This window comes from Vigna unguiculata, chromosome 5, assembly GCF_037176805.1.
Source record: "Vigna unguiculata cultivar grain cowpea cultivar isolate G323 ecotype 2 chromosome 5, ASM3717680v1, whole genome shotgun sequence".
Lineage (NCBI taxonomy): Eukaryota > Viridiplantae > Streptophyta > Magnoliopsida > Fabales > Fabaceae > Vigna > Vigna unguiculata.
The window spans coordinates 18,706,363-18,729,416 of record NC_140796.1 but is presented as its reverse complement, the minus strand read 5'-3'; the positions used below and the strand labels follow the sequence as shown (position 1 = coordinate 18,729,416).

Below are 23,054 nucleotides of genomic sequence, written 5' to 3'. Positions count from 1 at the left end.
AATAATCGGGTCAGAAGCAGTTTTGGATAGTGGGTTAGGGCGTGAGTATTCGGGTCAGCATCAGTTTTTGGAGAGTGGTTTGAACGTTTCTATTTGCTCCTTCTCCCGCGCACTCAGTCTCCGCACAATCACCGCACGAAGACGCTCTTCTCACCGGCAGGGTTTGCATTTTAGATGGCGAAGGGTTTATTGGTAAAAAATTTTAACATTGTTTCCTTCTCCCCGCACTCACTGGTATGGTTCTGACTTCACCCCTTATTGTGGTCGCAGTTGTAGGTTCTAGTGTCACCGGCAAGGGCATCGATTTCTGGAGTGGTTGTTGTGGCGAAGGAAGATAGCAAAATCTGTGTGGCGGCTAAACCTTGAAAGGGTTAGGGTTTGCGGATTTGGAGGGCGTTTGCTGCGGAGGAGTTCAACCGTTTGTGTTTTCTAGTGTCACCGGCAAGGGCATCGGTTTCTGGAGTGGTTGTTGTGGCGAAGGAAGATAGCAAAATCTGTGTGGCGACTAAACCTTGAAAGGGTTAGGGTTTGCAGATTTGGAGGGCGTTTGCTGCGGAGGAGTTCAACCGTTTGTGTTTTGTCCTTCTCCCGCGTACTCAGTCAAAAAGTGTATTCTCTCCGCACAGTCGCCGTTTTTCTTCCCACCGGCAAGGTATGCAGTGTAGATGGCGAATGGTTTTTTGGTCGAAAATTTGATCTTTCTTTCGTTTCTCCCCCGCGCTAACTGGTATGAGTTCTCATTTCACCCCCTTTTGTGGTCGCAGTTGTAGGTTCTATTGTCACCGGCAACGGCAACGGTTTTCGTAGTGAAAGGGAGTTCTGACGAAGCATCTCCTCCATTGTTCAAAGGTCGCACTTCTACGAAGGACCGGGACCGGGTTTGTAGCAAATTGTAGGTATGACGATTTTCTTTCTATTTGTTTTGTTAGGGTTTGTTTTGTTGCGTTTTGATAATTGTTAGATGTCGTGATTCTTCTTCATGGATTGACCAGCCATCAGGATATGAACAATTTATTTGTAAAAATTTACTGTTGTTTTTTTCTTTCTGGCTTCACTGCATATGACCTACAAGACACACATTGAAAATACCTTGTTGAAAATTACTGCCAGAAAAATTACATGTATAGAAGAGTATCCCCAAATTATGAAGCAAATTTTTCATTTTTTCTGGCAGAAAAATACCTTGTTGAAACATCTAACGTCTCAAACTCTTTCACAAGATGATCACAGATGTCCTAGTAGTCACTTTGTTTTGTATTGTTTTGGTTCTTTCTGTAATATTTGCTCATTATAGTTTTGAAGGGTCAACTTGTGAAAAGAATACAAAATAAAATAAAAAGATGATATGATCATTTTCATATCTCTATAGTGACATCATCATTGTAATATTTTGTACTAGGGTTTAAGATAAGAGCTCCAATAGCCACTAATTGGTTATCAACACACATAACTAGTGCATCCATATCCACTATTATTGTATCCATTCATCACCAACATTGTTGAAACACCATTTTTTTTTCTTATCACTGCCTAAACGTAAAAGTTAAACTGTGATAAAGATTTACTGTTAAAGTCATTATATTTTGAGTTTGAAACTATGATAAAGATTTACTATTAAAGTCATTGATGAAATTTGTCTTTTTTCAATTATTTGTTCATCTGTAGCGACTTCCATGATCAAACAAAATGTGGAAACTGATGCCCAGCCTAGTAAAAATTCCAGTCCAAACGCAAATGACAACACAAATTTGGGACCCAATTTGCATCCCAACGTGGAGCCTATTAACACGGCTAATGTGGAGGACATACTGCAGATGATGGTTCCTCCATCCACAAATATTCCATGTGTTGAGGTTGGGGAGAGTTCCAAAGTTCAATCTTCTGTTCTGGATAATATATCACTAACCTAACTCATGAGTGTTTAATGTCTTCAATTTTTAGGTTATTTATTTTTAACTTGAGTGTTTTTGATGTTGATTTTAATTTTCATGGCACTGTTGGAATGATCTACTACATCTATGGTATTAAACTTATTTTATCACTGTCATATCCATTTCACTGTCAGTTTAACTTATTATATGATCATCTATGTACAAATAAGTGTTGACCACCGACAAAGATTTTGCACACCTTCATAATTTCTGATACATGAAAAAGGTTATAGTATGAAACTCACTTACAATCAATCACACAAATACAGTAAAATTTAATGTAGGCTACTGCCCATGATGAATGTGTGGGAAAATTGTGGTACAACTAGAATATAACATAAATGCCTAACACTGACAATAATAATTGGTTAACAATGAAGTATTAAGTGCTGACCTACAATACACATTTTGCACACCTTCCAAATTCGTGGTGTCTGATAACATAAATTCTACGAAAGTTAACTTTACCAAAGTAGGCGTGTGATAATTGATAATAACTACTCCATACTTAGTGAAATTTAACACCTTTATTGCGTTCATGAAATATATTAAACAACAACAATACGTGTGGCATAATTCATCCACAACTCCAACATGATATTTTTGTTATCTGTATTCAAATTATATGATGACTCAAGAACAATTAAGTAGTGACCTGGTTCAAAAAATTGGACTTAATCACTCTAACATTTTAATTGTAGATCAATCATATATTAAGTGTTGACCTGTGAACAACATCTTGCACATAATTAATCACTTGTCATCTGTGTGGTAACCAAGATTACTAAATTTTAGATCACATATGTATTTGCTGTTCACCTGTTATAAAATTTAGTTGCACGCAATCAAAATTAAGATGATCAACATCCAACTATCACTTAACATAAACCACACAGAATTCCACAAATCAATGAGTAAGCCAAACAAGGAAATTGTCATCAATCACGACAACAATGTCTAAACATTAACAAAACCAAATTTAGCAATAGAAATCCAAATTACAACAAACATCAAATCTATAAATCAACTACTTATTGCGTTTCCTCCCACTAAATACTGCAAAAGGAGTTCTTATTGCTATACTCTTAACACGCAACCGAGGACCCTCCCTTCGTCGGACATAAATGTTGCTTTGTTCAGATTCTTGTGTATCCTGATTTGGAAAATGAACTTCTTCCACATGACCCCTATCACCAGAATTGCCAAATTCAATGCAGCCAGTGGGGTGGTTCGAATTAGGTATTTGCGAATGACCAGCACTTGCTTCACCAAAGTCAGAAAAATTCATTTTGCCCTGCTGGTGCTGGCACTGGTTCTTCCTCTCAATCATCATTGCATTCAAGTCTTCAAGTTCTTTTTGCAATTCCCCTAGCACACTTTCTTGTTGTTCGACAGCTTTAATTAAGTCAACTATTTTAGTACCCTTACTTTGACGTCCGTATACCTCAAACCCTTCTTTAACAAAGGGATTGGTCAGCTCTTCTGCAGAGGCAGCAACATCTGCAACAACCTGAAACAATTCACAACAAACTTCAATCAATATAGATGACAGATTTAGGAAAAAAATCAAACAACAAAATACCCAACTTACAGTGTTATTTGTCAAACTCCTTTTAATTACATTGTCCCCTGCTTTCATTTCCATCCAATGCAAGATTCAGGGAAACTTTGTCGTGCGCTGACAATCCTTTAAATTCGGTATCAAAAAATGGTCAAAAGACCATAACTGCCACAATTGTAATCAAAATCAGACATAACTCAACCAAATATTTTAAACGGATCAAACAACTTCTAATTTAATTTAACATACAGTACCTGTAACAAATAAACACATCCAGCTACGTGGAAGTGTTTGGTACTTTGTTTCTCCTTCAAGAACAATTTAGCTTCACATATACTGCCAACCAAAAACTCATACACCACTCGACCCCAATTAAATTTCCCAATACTACCCAGGTCATCAACAATGTTAAACAAAATAGAAAAAATTGTTCCACTACGATTGGGCAACAAAAACTCAGAAATTGCTAACAAAACATAAAGCTTACCAAAATCCTCTAAACAAAGCACTTTAATATGTTTCAAGATGTAATCATATACCATGTCGATATCAACAACTTGGGAAGCTCCAAATAAATTCCTTGAATCACTATTTAACCCTTCCTGGTTTAAATCAATGTTCTCACCCACCACCCTCAAACCTAGACCAAGACATACATCTAAATAGGTAAATCCAACAACTTGTGCACTCATGTCAAACCCCCCCAACCTTTCAACCCACCTACTGATTAATAGAGTCAAAAGATTCCTAGATATTTTAACAGACTCTGTCAACTCAACCATCCATCCAAATGGTGTTCCTCGGATAAATGATTTTTGCTCATCTGTTAACTTGTTATTCAAACTACCAATCAATTTTGTCCGGCATGAATGCCTAAAACAGATCTGGAACAAAAAAAAAATAGTTATGTCATTTTTTACATGACAAATTTGCAAATAAATTGAAAAACAAAATTTATCATACCTTGCGGTCAACATTGAATTCACTTCCCTCACGGAATGCAGCCATATTTATGACCTGAATACATAATTTCATTAAACATATAATTTAAAATGAAATCACACTATCCATACGTAATCACCCCATAATCAACTATTGAGTGCTAACACATGAAAGATCACAAAAATTCAATCATACCACACGCTTCCAGAATATTCAACACAGGTCATCACTTGTGACCAAACAGGTCATCAGTTGTGACCAAACAGGTCATCAGTCATATATCAAACAAGTGTACTCAAGTTGCCAATGAAACCACATCTAAGGAATATTTACAAATTAACTCACATTATCCAAACAGACTCACCCAATAATCAGTTGTGGAATAAAATAGTATGGAAGTTAAAAAGATTGAGTCAACACACATGATTGCAAAAAATGCAGCACAACTCATCACTTGGATGCACACAAGTCATCATCAATAAATCATACAACTTTAATCCACTTGGGTTTGAAATCACATCAAAGAGATAACTACAGATGAATGCATATTATCCATACGTAATCACCCCATAATCAACTATTCGGTGCACATGAAAGATCACAAAAATTCAGTCATACCACACGCTTCCAGAATATTCAACACAGGTCATCAGTTGTGACCGAACAGGTCATCAGTCATATATCACACACGTGTAATCAAGTTGGCAATGAAACCACATCTAAGGAATAATTACAAATTAACTCACATTATCCAAACAGAATCACCCAATAATCAGTTGTGCAATAAAATAGTATGGAAATTAAAAAGATTGAGTCAACACACATGATTGCAAGTCATCATCAATAAATCATACAACTTTAATCCACTTGGGTTTGAAACCACATCAAAGAGATAACTACAAATGAATGCATATTACACATACGTAATCACCCCATAATCAACTATTCAGTGCACATGAAAGATTACAAAAATTCAGTCATACCACACGCTTCTAGAATATTCAACACAGGTCATCAGTTGTGACCAAACAGGTCATCAGTCATATATCAAACAAGTGTACTCAAGTTGCCAATGAAACCACATCTAAGGAATATTTACAAATTAACTCACATTATCCAAACTGACTCACCCAATAATCAGTTGTGGAATAAAATAGTATGGAAGTTAAAAAGATTGAGTCAATACACATGATTGCAAAAAATGTAGCACAACTCATCACTTGGATGCACAGAAGTCATCATCAATAAATCATACAACTTTAATCCACTTGGGTTTGAAACCACATCAAAGAGATAACTACATATGAATGCATATTACCCATACTTAATCACCTGCATATTACCCATACATAAGCACCCCATAATCAACTATTGACTGCTATGAATTCAAAAAATTTAGTCAAACCACCTTATTGCACAAAATGCAGCACATGTCATCACTTGTCAGCAAACAGGTAATCACAATAAAATAAGACAGATTTCATCAACTTAGTTAGAAAACTAGTATTCATGCATCTATCAAAGCACCAAAATCACAGAAAAGGAAAAATAACACAAACATACCAACCACCGCCTGAATCGAACAACTAAAAGCACCACAAACCCTAACTTCGCAAGCTTTGTGGAGGATTACAGTGTTGTGGGCATTCACCTGTACAAGATACATGTTAAAGTTGTCTTTAAACAATAAGTCACTTCACTATGCCGACGAAAACCAAAAAAAAATCTCAGTTCCTTAACCAAAAAACCCACAACGACGACTTTGGAAAAAAATACCACAAACCTGTTGCCGTAGTGGAGAAACGCAGATAAAACAAAACATACCTACGAACTACGAAGCTGAATCCAACAATGGAGACGAAGAAAAACCCTAACTTTGGCAGGAACGTCTTCTCCCTTCGTCTTCTCTCTTCGTCTTCTCCCTTCGTCTTTTTCGACTCACTACAACACACGTATTCTCCTTTCTTCCTTTCTCCTTTCTCCTTTCTTCCTTTCTCCTTTCGCCTGGGTTTTCCCTTTCTTTCTTTCTTTTCCCTTTTCTCGTTTTTCACGAACCTGAATCCAACAATGGAGACGAAGAAAAACCCTAAATCTGGCAGGAACGTCTTCTCCCTTCGTCTTCTCCCTTCGTCTTCTCTCTTCGTCTTCTCCCTTCGTCTTTTTCGACTCACTACAACACACGTATTCTCCTTTCTTCCTTTCTCCTTTCTCCTTTCTCCTTTCTTCCTTTCTCCTTTCTTCCTTTCTTCTTTCTTCCTTTCTCCTTTTCAGTGGGTTTTCCCTTTCTTTCTTTCTTTTCCCTTCTCTGGTTTTTGCTCCCACTCTCCACACGAAACCCTAATTTCCTACCCTTTCAATTAAGACGCGCCCTAACCCACTATCCAATTCTGACCCGATTATTCAAGCCCAAACCCACTCTCCGCTTTTGCCACGTCTCAAGTAAAATGTTTCCAAAAAATTAATTTTAATTTAAAAATTAAATCCACATGTGCATGCCATGTCATGGAGTCAAAATAAGGGGTCAGCATATCATTTTCCAAAAATCAGAGAGGGGTTATGTGGGTGGAAGGGTGGTTAGAGGAGAGAGAAAAAGGGGATACTTGTCATATTTTGAGTGGAAGGATTTTAGGTGTGTAAAAAAGAAAAAAAATGGAGTGTGAATGTAGAAACATGGGTAATAAAGGAGGTGTCAATAACAAAGGTTGGCTCCCAGTTCATTTGAGAAGAGAGGGGAAGGAAATGATGGGATGTCCCGTCTGTGCAAACTGACATTTCTTTCATGACACTTTTGGTCATAAGCTGTATTATGTGTTAAAACAATTTTGATCTCGTAGTAGGTAATGGAACTCAACATCTTCGAATCGGGATATCACGGATTCTAGATACTTATGGACCACCAATAGGAAGACAAGTCAGTATGGATACTCTAACGAGTAAACAAGTCAACTACCTTTAATTCCGGGCAAAGCCTAATTACTGAATTAACTTTACCGGTGGATTAATAAAACTAAAATTTAAATTTTTTAACTCCTACAATAATTAGATAAAATTTTTGATTGAAAAGGATGCTTAGATGAAACATGAACAAAATTATGAATGGGTACATAATATTTCAAAGAGATCAAACAAAATATACCTTCTTTATTTTTTAGTTTTTTAGAATATTTTTCATTCTTCAATATCTTTCTTTTTTTATTTTTAGAAATAAATTTTGATTAATCGGACAAAATTAGGTATTTACACCAAGGAAGAAAATAGTTTTTGGCACTGGTTCAATTCCACCCGAGACAGAAAATAGTTTTTGGTCTCGGTTCACTTTTTAACCGAGGCAGAAAACAATTTTTGGCATCGGTTCAATTCCACCCGAGGATAAATATCATTGCCCCAGTGGCCTTTTTGAAATATTAGCCAACATTTAGGCTTCAGGTCTTCAAAACGAGGTAGAAAACAATTTTTAGCACCGATTTTTTGAGAACCGAAGCAAAAAGGCATTTTCTGCTTCAGGTATATGATGACCGAGGCATAAAAGTTGAAAAAAAAATTCAAAAATGCCACCGCATCATTTTATGCTTCGGTTAAGTCATAACCGAGGGCTATAACGCGAGTTAAAATGGCAAAACTGCACTAGTGCTAGAAAGAAAATACATACTAACCAAGAATAAAGATAAAAATATCGGTACAAACACCAACATGAGATCCAATAAATGTAATCTGAATGAACTCTAGCTCTAGAATATAAGAAAACAATGAAAATAAAGAGAAGAAAGATAACTAATCATTCTCTTTTTTCAAAACAAAATTATAATTTACTTGAAAAAGTTTTTAACTCATGAAATATCATTTTTAATAATAATAAAAATTAATAGACACTAATAAGAATTTAATTAAATTTTATTCTCAAATATAAAACTTATAATTACATGTAATTTGATAGAGTTATATTAGTTCTAAAAAAAATTCTTTTAAGCCTTTTCTTTCTTAAATATAGTTTTATAATTTATTTAGTACATCTGTGTTAGTACTAAAAACAAATTGGGACCTCTTTTTTCTTAAGCATAATATTATAATAATTTAATAGAGGTATATTAGTACTACTTTTTTAAGGTCTTTTTTTCTTTTTTAAACATAAATTTATAATTAATTTAATATAGGTGTATTAGTACTAAAAAAATTTGAGCTTTTTTTCTTAAACATAGTTTTATAATTAATAAGGCCTTCTTTTATTGGACGTGTAGCGTAAAGCAAGTGCTTTACCTGTTTGACCTTTGAGTCAACCTTTTTCTATGACTTTTTTCTCTTCTCACCAAAAACACTCACAACTTCTCTCTCTTAGTCTCCCACTCTATTTTTCCTTACTCAAAGCATGCATGGGTTGCATACTTTAAATTGCATAATGGGCTTGGAGTCCATAAAGAAACATACCTCCTTTTTTTTTCTTAACTAAATCAGTGTGTGATCAATAAATTGGTGACCCACCTAACAAATCTCCCCCTACCTATTAATTGGGGCCATAATTAACCAAATTGGTTTTTTCCTTGCAGATAGCAAATTTTCTTGCAACAAGGATCTTTGTCTTCATATTTGACCCATTATTGTCTATATGAATTTCTCTAATGATAATTGCTTAATCTCTAATGCATCTTGTATCCAATGATATTAGACTTTAATATGCTTTGACCTTAAATGAAAGCTTGAGTTCTTGTTGAGATGAATTGCACTTTAACTATCACAATACAAAACATATTTTTCTTGTGATAATCCCAACTCTTGTTAGAATTTTTGCACCCACAAGACCTCCTTAGTAGCTTCTGTAACAACATTATTCTTTCTCCGTAGAAGATAAAACAACACATTTTTGTAGTCTAGATTGTTGTGAGACCACTCCCCTACAAAAGTCATCATATAATGAGAATTAGATATCCTATAATCCATATCACTAACCATGTCTACATCTATGTAACCATTAAACAAAAACTTAGCACTTCCAAAGGATAAGCAAACTCTACAAATACCTTTGAGATACCTAAGTATCCACTTCATAACTTGTCAATGCTCTATGCCAAGATTAGCAAGGAAACAACTCACAACACCAACAACATGAGTAATATCTAGCCTTGTACACACAATGACATACATCAAACTATCAACGATAGATGAATATGGGATCTTCTGCATTTCTTCTTTCTTATATTCTCACTTATGAGACACTCCGTTGAGCTCAACTTGAAATGACCTGCAAGTGGAGAGCTAACATGTGTAGAATTTTTCATATTACATTTCTCTAATACCTTTTCAATATATTTTTTCTAAGATAGCTACAATTTTCCATTCTTCGTGTCATGAACAATTCTCATGCCAAGGATTTCTTTTGCAAAATCCAAAACCTTCATTGCAAAGGACTTGCTCAACACTTTTTTTGGACTTTGAATCTCATTCTTGTCATGACCAATATTCAACATGTCATCAACATAGAGTAAGAGAATAATAAATTTTCCATTATGAAAAATAACATCTCGGCTTTAAAAATCTTTTTGTCAACAAGATCATAAAATCTGTAACCAAAATCATAACTACCACAACCAAAGAAGATGCACTATAAATACTTCCCATCAAGCTTAGACATTTCATTTCTAGGGACGCGAATAAATGTTTTGCAACCAAACACTATCAAATGATTATAAGAAACATCTTTTGCCCTCTCAAGAACATCATCATCATCAAGAGGAATAAAAAAAGAAAGGTTAATCAGATCCATTATAGTTCTTAATGCCTCATCCCATACAGTTTTAGGAAATTTTGCGTTAGAAAACATGCATCTATTCAGAATTTTTGACCTCCTCGACATTCTAGACTCCTCATCCTACTCAACCTCCTCGACCTTCTCGGCCACCTCGGCGTTGTTGGCCTTCTCGGTCTTCCAAGAGTCATGGGTTCCTCAGTCTTCTCATCATTCTTAGCCTCCTCGGCCTTCACGACCTCCTTAGCATTCTTGGCCTCCTCAGACTTTTCGAAGTTCTCAACCTTCTCGACCAAAAAATTAACAACAATTAACACAACTAAATGAAGATTAGACACAAAGTAAAACCTAAATCACGGTTAAGTTGTGATGGAAGATGCCAAGGTTAGATCAATACGACGATACCACGAATCCCAACAAACATGATAATTTTTACGTAATGTGGGTTAGCTTGTACACATTTGAGGATGCCATCTTGTGCCGACTTATATCTTGTTGTATAATTTTTTTTTTGTCTCAAAATTTTCTGCTTTTGTGTACTTTTTTATTCTTTTTTGGTTGTCTTGGAAATGTCTTTGCTACAATCCATCTACATAAGTGAATTGTTAAATAGCCAAATGTTATATCTTTGAAAGTGTTATAAAGAACCTAACAAATATCACTTGGTGTTTCACATTAAACATTCACCTAGTTTACATGTATTTTTAGGATTTCGTTAGTAACCCAATTTCTAGGACTTGACATAGTTAATTGAATTTTACTGAACTATGGACTAACTATTCTAAATTAAACTAAAATAACTGAACCGCATATCACAAAATCTGAATTGAACTATTATACATTTTAGTTTTAAAGAAACTGAACCCTACAAATTAAGTTCAGTTAAGTGCCTAATAATTGAAATTGCTCAGTTCAGTCCACTCTCTCGGGTGAGTGTTTGTTTTTTGCTTTAAACACCAATTTTCACTTCCGTTTTAGCTTTTTAAAAAACATTTACTTTTAGGATTTTTTTCCTTGAGATAGCATAAACCCAATGATTGATACTTCTTTGCTTCACTAATTACTTCATTTAAAGAAACCAAAAATAAGAGACAAATATCTCATAATATCATAAAGATAAACTATTGTATGCGTGCAGTGCAGTAAAGGAAGAATGCAATCAGTGTTATGTATAAAATACAGGAAGCAATAGAGCCCCTTTTAGTAGAATAATTGTTTAGGTCTGCACGAAAGTTCAAAACAGTGGAAGAAATAAAAAGGTATTTTGAGACGTGATTGCGAGAAAGCAAAAGAAACTAATTTTTTTACTAATTTTTTATGTAGCGAGAATTCTTCACTGCAGCAATTATTATTAAAAAATTTCATATTATACTTTTCTTGTAAATTTATTAAAAAAATTTGCAAGAAAAGATTTTTTTCTGCCATTCTTTTTAATAATCTTAATTGGTAGATAATTTTTATGTGAATAATTATTTCCTATAAAATTATAAAATCTGTAAATATTTTTTATAAAAATTATTACAAAAGGTGTTTTGTACAAAATATTCTGCAAAAGAATTGGTAGCAATTTCTTTCAAATTTTTTTTTCACAACAAAATTTGTAAGTATTTCTTATAAAAAAAATTTCAAAACAAAATTAACAGGAAATACAAATTTTTTTAGTAATGAATTGAATTATATTTTACTAATTTTTTACTAAATATGATAGTTTTTCAACATCTCCAAGAAAAATTTTCAATGAAAAGCCATAGACTAATTAACTTCTAATCAACACTATTTTATCTTGTATTGTTTAAATATCAAAAAGCTTTTATTAAAGTATTTCTTTTAAAAAAGCAATAACTCTTAAACAACCATCCCTTCTATAATAGGCTACTAAATTTAGTTCTTAGAAGTAAACTTTGTACTCTTTGAAAATCAAATTTAAATAAATTTCTTAATAATTGTTTATAGAAGAAGATAAAATTCTTTTCGGCTGTTTGATTGTTACACTTTTGTGATTGTCCCAGTCGTCCTAATCATCACCATTTCAATAACCGTTACAAGTTGGATTTAAAATTTATGTAATTCGATTCAAAATTATTGTAATTAAGTTAAAAATTATTATATTTCAATTTAAAAATAGTAGAATTTGGTTCAAAATTATTCAAAAATAATATTATTTAGTTCAAAAATAGGATAATTTGATAAAATAAAAAATTTAAAAATAATTCAGTTCAAAATACAATTTGACTCATAATAATCTAATTTTATTTATATTACAATGTAGCTCAATTCGGTCCGATTCAATTTAATTTTCTAAAAAAAATAGTTCAATTTAATTTATCTAAATTATTTTTGAGTTCAGTTCAAATATATCATTTTATAGCTCAATAAAGTTCAGGTATTCTATTTTATAGCTCACTACAATTTTTAACAGTGCAGTTAACTGCATCTTGACCGGTCCTACCAATTTCCTGACAAAAAGCTGGGTCTGATTTCAGTGCTTTTGGAAAACATCATTTTGTATAAATTAGGGTACATGCACACACATTCTAAAAGAAATTTGTCAAAAAGTTTCTTCACTCCACTGCAGTAAAAACCTTTTAAATCTTGAGAAAATCTTTTGATAGAAAAATGAGTGACTGTGCTCGTGTGTATGAAATACGAATACAAGATATAATGAACGAATGAGCTTTATAGATGAATTTAAAGACTTAAAAAAATGTAAGTAATAGTATAGATGAGATTAGATGCATGCAAGAGAGAGGAAAGAAAATTAGGAGCAATCACGGTGATAATTTAAATAAAAGAAGACTACCCCTAGGCACCATCATACGCCTATAAGCCAAACTTATCCCAAGCAACCTCTGATTTTGACAGACAACTTCTATTTTAAATAAAATTACTTGACAATTTTATTATAATAATGTAATAATATACATAAGGAAGATAATTTGTAAATTTTACCAATATATTACTATACGAGAGTTTTAAGACCAGTGATTGATGGACAGTTATTTCTTTTCTATATTTACTTTACAACTTTATAAATTAAGTTTTTAATAAAAAGTAGTTGTATAATAGACATGTTCTTGTTTATATTTATTTTACAACTTTATGAAATAATATTTTATTGAAATATAATGTTTTATTAAAAGATAGTTGTATAATACATTTAATAACGGTGTTATGATATATTTTTTTGAGTTTTAATTGATTGTGTAAGAAGAAAAATGGGTTGTAAACCGTGTCATTTTTATTTTAAACACTTAGTTTTTTTGTTTTGTCACTTATTAATTTTTTATTAACGGAAAGTGAATTCATAACCTCTTCCATTTTTCATTCCAATACTTTAAACTAATTTTATATTTCCGAATTGTTAGTAAGAAATGATATCCATGATTTTTCTTAGCCTCCTTTCTAACTTATACTATTGGCTTTTGAAAGGATAAAATTAAAACAAATTATATAGCCACAGAAATGCGAACACGTGAAAAAATCAGAAGCATAAGCTCTGGTTGTTTTATTTAGTCTGGCATTTATTTGTTACACCCAAAGCATAGACACGTCTCTCACAAGGAGAAAGTGCGCTATTTTTCATAGACATAATTTGGATGCAGCAGATGAGGATTTAAGTTCCTCAAGAACAAACTCGTAAGCCTCTTTCTGATTGACAGCCAAGAGCATGTCCCCTGCTTCATCCTTAACAAGCGCAACATTACCGCAGAGGTTGCTGCCAAGTGTACAGAACAAAAGCTTATAGGTATTTTCTCGGACTCTATGAATAGAGAAGGAACCTGTGATTTTATTTTGGTAGCAAACTTTAACGAGGGTTCCTTCAGCCAGACCCGCAACAGCGGTCCACTCAAGAGGGGAGACACCGATTATAGGAGTTAAAAAGAAGCTAATGGACACTGGAGAGCCGTTAGGAATAAATAAGGAAAGGTCTGGAGATTTTATTTTCAATGGAAGACCTTTATCGAGTTCGCTGGGAGATTGCACAACACCGAGTGAGATATGGCAGTAATTTTAGGTCATGGATATATATGACACATTATTAAATGTACAGGAACCATTATTTATTAAGTCAAATAATAAATTGATCTACTAAATTAAAGATTTGGCTAAAATATTGTGTAGAAACCATAAAATAATTTCTAATTTGATGAGGAGCAAAATTAGAAATACTAAAACTTAAGTAATTAACCGTTTATAAATGGTCGTAGTTCCTTTATGAGAGCACACAAAGACATAACATTCTTTTCAAGTTCGTGTTCCTTTCTCTCCATCAAAAGAGAAAACTAAAGGAAATAAATGTACTCTACAGGAGGAAGATCACTAGTAAAGGGAACATCATCATTATGGCTAATTTAGGTACGCTTCCGTTTACTGATTACAGCAGGATTATGAGTATAAGATATTGTTTATGATTGATTGTTAGAATCAATAGGATCATATTTTGCTTTTGCTTACATTTGGTAGCAGAGTTACCCATACCTAATTCATGTCTGTCTTTGAATATATTAATTAATCTTTTTTAAGAATCCAAAATCCCTAACTCAAAATCCGTAATTCCAATTTTGATTTTGGGAGATAAATCCCAAATTGGGAATCCTAGGGTTTCTAAAACCCTAATTCTGCACTGCCATAATCCCCCTCTCTCTCTCGTGAGAACCATCTCTGCAGCTCTCACCGACAACTGCACCTCTCACCGGCGTCTTCTTCCTCGAGCGACCTCTTTTCCCCTTCTGCGAATGCAGCTCCGTCTTTGGTTTTCTGCAGGTCTGTGGAGGTGTATTCTGTAGCGGCGGTGAGTTTGCAGCGGCGCGACTCGCGATGGCTTCGTCAATGTTCTTCGTCTCCGGCAGAATCAATCGCGAAGGCTTCGTCTCCGGCGAGAATCGCGACCGTCGTGGCGACCTGGTTTCGCAACGCTGATCTGTTACGCGTGTGTTTCGCGTCAGCGTCGATCCGGGGGCTCGCGATTTCGGTCCTCAGGCTCGATCAGGTCCGGTGATGCTGGGTCGTGGCGGTGGCAGGTCTGGTTGCCGTTGAAAGCGCGCTGCTCCCTCTTCTCTCTGGTTTTTGCATCGCAATGGAAAGGTTCTGTAGTTGCGGTGGTTTCGTCGCAGCGGCATCGGTTTGAGTCGCTGTGGTCTAGTTTCGAGGGTGCGCGAGGGTGCTGCAGTGGTCGTCGGAGAGGCAAATCTGGTTTCATCACAGCAGACATGGTTGTTCACAGTCAGGATGGTGTTGCTGGTGTTCGCGTCTATAGGGGTTTCAGTTGGCTTGCACGTGGTTCTTTTTCTTCGCGTCGCTGAAATCCGGTCAGGATATTACGAATTTAATTAAAATAAAATAAATAAAATAAAATTATATCGCAATTAATAATATTTTATTTCTCATAAAGTGCGAGACATTTAAAATTTTATTAAAACTATGAATAGTCCAATATTTCATAATTTATAAATGTAAAATATAATAAATATCCATAATGTTTACAATTTATTTATTAAAACACAAATCATAAAAACTTTCAGGCTAGCCCACTTTCTAAGCCTAAGCCTCACCAACTCCACCTACAATATCATCTGTTCACGTGTACCGCATACACGATCATCACCAAACACAAACAGATTGGATGAGCTAAAAAGATAACACATAAAATATATATCAAACATATATATATATATATATATATATATATATATATATATATATATATATAATGTCAATTTCCTGCATTCATATAAAGCACAATAAGAAATTTCCTGCATTCATTTCCCATGGCCACAACCATGTTGATATCAGCTTGCATCAAGGAATATTCATAATTTCCTTCCACATGGCCACAACCATGTAATGTCAATTTACATCCAAGGAAACTCATTCCTTTCCTTCCACATGGTCACAACCATGTTAATTGTGTTCTACATCCTTTAACGAGTATCTCAAGATGTCTTGCTTCTACACCTATCGGCCACAAATGATAGAGCACGTGCAGGAAACCATGCTACGAATCACACACCGTAACGTCAGGGTGGAGTTCCCATATACGAATATAGTTCGTAACGTCCCAAGACTACCAAACTCATCAGTCAACTACTAAGGAGGGCAATCTATCTAGACCCATCTGTATTGGCCATAACCAACACACTCACACCGACAACACTCGCCAACCCGAGCCACAACTCAAGAGTTTCTCGTGTTCATCTACTATCCCGAGCCACAACCCAAGGGAAGTCATTCTGAGCCACAACCTATAGAATGCCACGTGCATAACCCCTATCCCGAGCCACAACTCAAGGATACGTTCCGGGCCACAACTTAAGGAACACCAGCAAGCCCACCATTGAGATATCTTAGAAGTCTTGTAGACCACATATCCCAATTCCAACCCATCCAATCTAACACAACATTAACACTTGTCTTGAACACACAATAGCATCATATGTCGCTTAAACCTAATTAAAAGGTTTTAGACAGACCTTGAAATTTGCACTTACTTCATCATAACTAGTGAATGTTGAATGTTAATGTTATTAATGCTTATAAGACGTTGTGAGCTCTTTGATGTATAAGTTTCTAAAATTTGTGTTTTCTTCTTTATGATTATGCATGCAAATTATGATGAATAAAACAAATTATGTTATTGTTGTTGTTATTGAAAGGTGTACTACACCTAGGCGGCTTAGCCTAACTATAGCCATAAAATCCGTCTACATAGCTCCCAAGGACGCAAATAATCACCGTATATATGTCAAGCAAATAAAAGTAACCAACCTCAACCGTTATAAGAGAAATCGGCCTAAGCCGCTAAAGAAGTAACCGGCCTAAGCCAGTAACTTAAGGAAACTAAGTGAGAACTTGACAAATTCTTAGCATTACCAGCAAAACCCCTAAGGCCCACGATAATCAAACTAAGTGACTTGGAATAAGGCCCAGACCCACCTACGGCCCAAACAAGGGCCTAGCCCATGACGTGGCCAAATATAATTAATAATCTATAATTATGTATGGACCCCAGCAATTAAAGGTATGCATTCATTACTCCCTTAATTACGAGATTTGATTTTCTGAGAGTTCTTTTGCCGACTTGAGCGTTAGAGTCTTCTCTGCAGGTAACCCCTCTCGGGTCCAAACTGGTCCAAACCGAGATATCTACGGATAGCATACGCCCGCTGAGAGGAAGCCTATTGAGAAGATTGCGGATTGAGGTAAGGTAACGTTTGTGTCTGACATCTCTTATTTGGTCTCCACATGAACAAAATGATATTATGTTTGAACCCATAACGAACTTCTTATTCTAAAGTCATATTTTGGAGACAGGGAAGATACAATATACATGGAAGGGAACACGTCAACTCGACTGAATGATGTGCAACCACCATGACACTTATTAATTTTGTATATTTAATTATGAATAATGATGAAAGCAATTTGTGTAAGGTCTCTTCATTCATATTATATTTGTGTATTAAATCACTGATAGTATGAGAGGAAAAAGAAAAACAAAGAGATAGATTGAGAAAAAGAGGTTGAAGAACATATTTTCATTGAATCTTTAATAGATATAAGTTAATATCGTATTATGATTTATCTTAATTAATGTTTGAGAATCATGAATTTTAATGAATTTTAAGATCTTGAAATAGTTGTTTAGGATAATTATGACGGCACGAAAAACTACAAATTAACTTATTTTGATTTGATATCAATGAGACATATTTAACAAAAACTAAATATTTTAAATAATTCTTTCATATTTATTTATTTTAAAATAAAACTTCGATATTTAAAATAGATATTTCTTCTTGAAATGATGTTTTTTTTGTTGTAAATAATAAAGTAAAAGATTTAGACATTTTAACAAAAACTGAAAAATATAACAAAAGTTTAAACAGATAAAATGCAAACTATTTTAACGAACCAAAATTGAGAATATTTTTTATACAGAAAATCGAAACATATATTTAAATCTCAGTATTATTCTCCTTCTTCTCATCTTTTATCACGTGTTTATAAGTCTTAATTAGGATGTTATGTGATAAAAAATGTTTACCTTATCACCATCGCACCATCGCGTTGCTCGATAAATGGGTTCTCCCATCTTCTCTTATTCAGACAACTGAACTTAGCAAAGAAGAGAAAAGCATTTTCCATAGGCATCCAAAGAAATGGCGAATGCAACGGTTTTTGCTTTCTTCCTTCTTTCTGCCCTAACCCTCTACCCTTCTTGAACCACTGCAAAACCTGTTAGGGACCTGCATGGTAACATCGTTAAAAATGGTGGATATATTTACATTAGCCGGTGGAATTCGGCGAATGAAAACTGGAAACGAATCCATTCCACTCAGTGTTGTGCAATGTCGCATCGAGAGCGATAAAGGGCTTCCATTGATCATTACGTCCCCAATCCGTATCGAATTTCTCTCTTAAGGTCCAGTTTCTCCATTCACAGAGTCCGACCCCGTATCTATAAGCTTTTGTTCTGCAAATTTGGCTGCAACCTCTGCCGTAATGTTGCGCTTGTTGACGATGATGCAGGGAACAGGCTTTTGGCTGTCAATCAGAAAGACCCTTACGAGTTTGTTTTCAAGGAACTTCCATCCTCATCTGCTGCATCTAAGTGAAGCGCTATGCATGAAAAATCGCCCACTTTCTCCTTGTGAGAGACGTGTCTTTGCTTTGGGAATAATAAATAAATGCAAGACTAAATAAAAGAATCCAGAGCTTATGTCTCTGGTTTTTTTTTTTCTTTTAACGTGTTCATATTTCAATGGTCTGGTTTACGTCCTTCTTTCTTTCCGTTAATACAGAAAGAGTGTTTAAAATGGAAAGGGATACATTTTACAACCTTCTTTTCTTGATACACAATCAATTAAAACTCGAAAAAAGATATCTTAACACCGTTATTAAATATATTATACAACTATTTTTAATTTAAATGTTATGTTTCAATTTTATTAGTTTATAAGTTGTAAAGAAAATAAATATAAAATATTTCTACTATACAACTATTTTTTAATACACAACAAAACAAATAATTTTTACTAGAGATTATTTATGGCATTTCCGAGGATTTTAACCCCCATTAAAAGAGTTACGTTTATTTTTTTTTTTAGAAAAACCAGCGTTGTTAATGGATTACCGGTAGTTTTAGTTAACCCCTGGTAAAACAACACTTAACAACGGTTCAAAACCCCTGGTATTTACCAACAGTTCAAAACCCCTGGTATTTACCAACAATTTTGAAACCTGTGGTATTTACCAGCAGTTTTAAACCCCTAGTATTTACTGGAGGTTTTTAAACCTTTGGTAATTACTGGTGGTTTTTAAACCCTTGGTATCTGCGGTTTTAAAACCCCTGGTAAATTACCTACAGTCTTTTTGTAATGCAATTCATTATTTATTGATATTTTTACTTTTCAAATTCCCTTAATTTTATTTGTTATAGTTTTTGAATGCATTTAATTCATAAAAACTATGATAAGCAAAAATTCTAACATTTAGATATTTGTTTATAGCTAGATATAACATTCATAAACACAAGGAACATTGTCTATAAATTCAAAGTAAGTAATAAAGTTTAAACGTTCAAACTAGCAAAATATTACAATATATTTCTTCTAATTGTTATATAGTCAATATAAAATGAAAGTCTAATAACATTTTTCAATTATCAATCTTGATCTAAGTCATTTGTTTCTCCATTAGGAACACTCCCTTGATCAGATACCTAACATTAAAAATAATCATAATTAGTAACATTCTTCATATTTCTGGAGAATATATATGACGAAATGAATGTTGAAGATTTAATAAAGCTCATTTTTAAATTCAACATATTACCTAGATTAGATGGATGATGACGTGAAGAAGACTTGTGATCAACTACTTGTCCCCATGTAAAAGATGCCCACACTCACACCAACCCATCATTATCAAATACACATGTAAAAAAAACCAGTGCAAGAAGGGGCTTTAACAACAATTGTTTTTAATATTTTGCACCGGTTCCCAAATCGAAGCATATTGGGGCGAGGCTAAAAGAGGATCGCTTTTCGCCTCGGTTGTGAACCGAAGCCATAGAGCCCTCTTCACTAGTGCAGAATTCTCGTTTTACCTCGCCTTATATGCCTCAGTTGGCCAGGAACCGAAGCATATAATGGCGCGGTGACATTTTTGCAATTAGAGCTAAGTTTTAGGCCTCGGTTCTCCAAATACCCGAAGCCAAAGAAGGGTATAGGCCCCGGTTCGCTCAAAACCGGTGCCAAAGAAGGGTATAGGCCTCGGTCCAGTAGGACCCGAAGCCAAAAAGTGGCTGGAAGTCAGGGGTATAGGCCTCGGTCCAAGGAGACCTGGTGCCAAAAAGGGGTCAATGGCTTCGGTTCCTCTAACAATCGAAGCCATAAGGTTTATTTAGGGTTCAAAATTCGCGAACCCTTCTTCCTCCCCGTGCCAGCGCCTCTACAATTCCACTCTCTCTCTCTCTTCGCTGCACCCACTGCCACCACACCTTTCGGCCACCGTAGACCTCCTCTGGCCAGTGCAACCACCATGCGAGCGAGTGCCCTCCATTTTGCATCTCTCTCTCGCGCTCTCTCTCTCTCTCTCTCCGTTGCACCCACTGCTACCACACCCTCTGGCCACCATCGACGAGTCTCCGCCGCCGCAGCACCAATAACAACAACACCCGAACGCGCACGTGCACGAGCGTGAGGGGAGTGGGAGCGGCACGAGCACGTGCCAGGACTATGGAAACTAGGCAAAAAAGGATTGTAGTCACAGGAGGTGCAGGACGTGCTGCAAGAGTAAGGGTTTCGATTACGCTACGCACGTGAAGAGTAGTGGGTACCCGCCGCGCGGCGGAGGGAGCACCAGCTCATGGCCGCGACGGCAACGGTTGGGTCCAGTGGGTCCACTTCCGCCACCAAGAAACCTAGGCTCGTGCCTTCCCAGACCACAACCACTTCGCACACTTCCACAACTAATAACACCACCACTCCTCCTAGGAGTTTCGAAACTGGTTCAAGCCACCAAGGTTTGTTTCTGTCTCAAATGAGTTCAAACATTCACTCTTAGTTTCAGTAATTCGTTCTACTTCTTAAATTTCAGGGCTTTTGTATCGAGTTTTTCATTAAATTCGTTCAATTATTGCCAGTCTTCTGTACTGAAGGCATTCCTTTCAAGTCCCTTTGCACATGAGCACTGTCTTGCCTTGTTATTGGATTATGCTGCAAATGGCTTTGCCTGCATAGAGCAAAGCAAAATTCATTCAGTAAAACATTTAAGAATGACTATTAAAAACTCAGCCAAGACCAGTGATACAAACAAGATATAGGCTAACCTCTCTGCTCCTTCTAAGACAAGCATGGCTTCCCATGCTACTTGTTGCATTGTCTTCCCTGTGATATCTTCTAGCAACATTAACTCCTTAGCCTGCATTGAGAGCTTTTCAATTCCCACCGAAGCCAAACTCGGCAAAACCTCCATTATCCCAGAACCCATTTCAGCAGGTACCACGACAGGGTTGGATACCTACATGATTAAACTCCCACCACTTTTAGAATTCTTGAAAAGTGAGGGATTCATAAAGCGTAGGAAACCCCCGTCTTTTGTCTGAAGAAAAGGGCCCAACCCATCATCAAGAGGAGGCAACATAGGAGGCTCTTCAGGTGGCAAAGGAATTGGGCTTCCGAAACCAGTAAAATATTTTGGTGGAGAACGATGAAAAGCCTCCTCATTCAAACCCCATTGACGCATCAAGGCTTCTGTTTCCAAGTCTTCTAATATCTGAGCCCTCTATTTGCTTCTCACATCCCGAGATATTATGGCTTGATTTTAATGTTATTCTATAATGCTTCTGCTATGCTGTTGCTGCATGATGTGTTTTACTTTAATCAGAAACATCTACAGACCTTAAAATTTTCTTGCATTGATGGTGATCAGACATTGTTGTTGCTGGAAAGTATTATTCTTTTGTGAGTAAGAACCATTTAAATTGCCACTCCTTTTATTAACCAAAGAATATATGTTAGGGCATGAATTGTCTTTGCCAATATCTACCATTATTGAGAAGCTATATATGTTTGTCAATTTTTTTGTTTGTGTGCAGAATCTTGTTAGTCGCTATTTCTGACCATTGATATGTATATTTACATAAATATATATATAAATAAATGAAGTTGTATCTATCCTTTGCATGTATTGATTATATCTTTGCACATGATGTACCCTCTTTGTCGTCTATTTTCCATCTTGGTGAATTTTGTCATGTGCATTGGATTATTTGTTTATTCAGAATATAAAACAAAACAAAATAAACTTTCTTTGCCCTGGATTCTGGGGTGATGTCTTCCATTCCTAATGTATTTAAGTTTAGCACTGTTGCTGACCTCAGGGGAATATGCCTCGGTTCTTATCATAACCGAGGCCAAAAAGCCTGCGAAAATTTGAATTAAAAAAAAAATATTTATCACCTATGGCCTCAGTCCTAACTGACTCGAGGCAGAAAGTTGTGTACAGGGCACCGGTTTCAAAACAACCGAGGCATAAAACTGGGTCTATGGCTTCGGGTGATAACCAAGGCCAAAAGGTACCTTTTGGCCTCGCCCTAATATGCCTCGGTTCCAGACCAAAGGCAAAATGTGGAAAATAATCGGGGCAAAAAGCCCTTACTACACTGGTGCTTCTGCCTCGGTTCGGAGGCACCCGAGGCCAAAGAGCCCAGCTTTCTGCTTCAGATCAAGCATAACCGAAGCCATATATGCAATTTATTTTTAATTTTTTAAAAAATTTGATCACCTTTTGGCCTCGGTTTTAGTTTGACCTGAGGCCATATGTTTGCCTTTTGACTCGGTTCTGGTAAGAACCGAGGCCTAATATGGTGTTTTTTTAA

General features: G+C 35.4%; 1 long non-coding RNA gene and 1 pseudogene across 1 annotated transcript; both read left to right on the top strand.

Annotated features, from left to right (window-relative positions):
- Nucleotides 1-14,399: 14,399 nt before the first annotated feature.
- Nucleotides 14,400-17,684, top strand: LOC146886179 (uncharacterized). The gene is made up of 3 exons (XR_014994748.1): nt 14,400-14,527; nt 17,275-17,370; nt 17,483-17,684. It is a non-coding gene; the product is annotated as an uncharacterized LOC146886179 (long non-coding RNA).
- Nucleotides 17,685-18,330: 646 nt separating this feature from the next.
- Nucleotides 18,331-18,874, top strand: LOC146886178 (chymotrypsin inhibitor 3-like; annotated as a pseudogene).
- The last annotated feature ends 4,180 nt before the right edge of the window (nt 18,875-23,054 follow it).